General features: G+C 45.5%; 1 pseudogene; it reads left to right on the top strand.

Moving 5' to 3' along the window:
• The window catches only part of LOC113852535, a 91,557-nt pseudogene that overhangs the window by 64,592 nt on the left and 24,465 nt on the right, over window positions 1-2,500 (top strand).

Below are 2,500 nucleotides of genomic sequence, written 5' to 3'. Positions count from 1 at the left end.
TGATGACTTTGGCACCGTCTTACATTTTGTTCTCTGTGGCGAAGATAAGGAGCAGCGAAGAGGATTGTAACTGAGAAAAGCAAGTGGTAACCTATTTCAATATACATAATGGTTCGGCAATGCATGTGTTGACCTCATGTGACCGAATGAATCATCTTTCCACGGAGGTAATCTTTGCTCAGTAAAAGGAAGCAATATTACAATCTGTCTTGGTGGAATTATTTTTTACAGTAATGAGTAGTAAAGTGGGGTTAAATTATCCTTTTTGTGGTGAAGAATCTGTATTTGTTCTAAGAATAGGAATTTGTCATTTTCTTCGGGGTTCGAGTGCGTGAAACACATAAAGATCTTGAATTGAAGATGGAAAAATTATATTAACTCTAGTTACTTTCGGAATGGTAGATCTTGCGAAAGAACGCAAGAGGAGGGTTTTGATCCGTATCATCTTGACCTTTTGGTTCTATTTCTATTTTTTTTAGAAAAACGAGTCGGGTTTCTACTACCCGTATCGAATATGAAATCTACAAAATCTTCTCGATGGAAACCTTGTCTTATTTAATTCGGGAAATCGTACGGTTTTATGAAATCATGTGCTATTGCCTCGACATAGTAAGCAATCTATTTCCGAAGGAGCAGTTTGACAATTGCGAGATTTACCTTTTCCTATCAGTAATCCGTAATATGTGAAAAAGAAGGCCCGATTCCAAGTTGTTAAGATAGTGCGTTGAAGTTCTCGACCTTGGCATTATGTATCAGTTATTTCTCGGAGGCAAGGAGTAAATATCGGTTAAGTGTCACATTGACGTGTGAAGTCATAGGTTCGATGCGATGTACCAGCAATGGGAGTTTTTATATTATATCGTGATGGCTGTCTTTGGTGTTGTTGGATATTTGTGGCTTTGGGGATTCGAAGATAATGACATGGATAAAGCTGTGGTATTGACAAGGGGGGGCTATTCTGGGAGCGAACTCCAGCGATTAGAAGCGCAGGATACAAGTCTATCTGAATGAAAAGAATCGAATAGCTTGTCTCGACAAGGAAGCTGATAAGTAATGCAACAGTAATCTCATGAAGTTTCGATCCTGCTAGTGAACGCTGAGCGCGCCTTCAACGCAATTGGCCGGGAGGGTGTTTCCATTTGGCTGGCTGGTATAAGCGTAAGACCTCCTTGGGAGGTGATACAACAAAAGCCTGGGAAAAAAAAAACGGCTTGCTTATAACCTACGGCTTGAGGAAAAGAGAAGTCGCCGATGGGGGCTCGGTCTGATACAGTTGGTAGGCAATAGCTTACCAACGATGATCAGTAGCTGGCCGAGTAGGAGATAAGCCACCTGGGACTGAGACAGGACAGACCTACTGAGGCAGCATGGGGAATTTTCGCAATGGGCAAAGCTGACGGAGCAATGCCGCTGGAGGATAAGGCCCACAGTATGACTTCTTTTTCCCGAGAGAGGCATGAACGCTAGGGGAAGGCATCTGCTAATCTGTCATAGCGGTAACGCAGGATGCACCTTATCCGGAAGATTGGGCGTACTTCTTATGTTGGCTCTTGTAAGTTCCCGTCAAATCCCAGGGCTCAACCCTGGAAGCGGTGGAAACTACTTCTCGCGGGATCGTAGGGGCATAGGATTCCGGTGAGCGGTGAATGCGAGTAAAGATCGGAAGAAACACGGCGAACACTCTGCTGGCCGACACTGACACTGAAGAAAATCTAGTGGAGGAAGGGATTGATACCTCCAGTAGTCCTTAGCGTTAAACGAGGACTTGGCTGGATCGAACCGTGCAATGCTGTAGCTAACGGTTTAATATCCCCTGTTAAGAATACTTTTCGCCCCTCAAGGAATTGCGGGGCGCCCAAGCTGAGCAGTTTAATTCATGCAAAGTCGAGATACCTTACAGGGTCTGACATGACGCGATCTTTGGAAGAGGGGATCTTCGAACGCGGAAACGGTTGCATCGCGTCGTAGCTCGTGCGTAAGGTTGGTTAAAGTGTCGCACGACGCATAATCTGTTTTAGTTGCCAAAGTTGAGTTTGGAACCTGCAGACTGGGTGATAAGCGGAGAAGTGAGTTGGACGGTTAAGTCTATTGCCCTTATCCCGTGTGGCGACACACGTCTACAATGCCGTGACAAGTGATCGCGACTGAGGGTAGCAATCCAAAACCTCTCAAGTTTCGATTGTAGGCTTTGCAACTCTGCTACATTGAAGCGGATCGCTAGTAATGGGTTCAGCCATTACTGGCGTGATGGTTCCGGACATGTCACACCGCGGCAACTATAGGAGTGGCCATGCCGATGTGTCCTTAACCGGAGGAGCGAAGGCAGGCTGTGCATGGGTGAACGTACAGAGGTACCGTACTGGAAGGATGCGGGGATCACTCCTTTCAAGAAAATGCTGCTATGGGTATTGGTTTAACTGCTTCAACACAAAAGAACAGTGATGTTGAGTTAACATGGGGTTGTGAGGGGGTGTGGAATCTTGCTTTCGTTTATCGACGA

The sequence above is a fragment of the Abrus precatorius genome, unplaced genomic scaffold, assembly GCF_003935025.1.
Source record: "Abrus precatorius isolate BTA unplaced genomic scaffold, Abrus_2018 Scaffold0, whole genome shotgun sequence".
In the NCBI taxonomy this organism is placed as follows: Eukaryota; Viridiplantae; Streptophyta; class Magnoliopsida; order Fabales; family Fabaceae; genus Abrus; species Abrus precatorius.
Note: the sequence above shows the minus strand (reverse complement) of the source record. Positions and strands in the feature narration are given on the sequence as shown.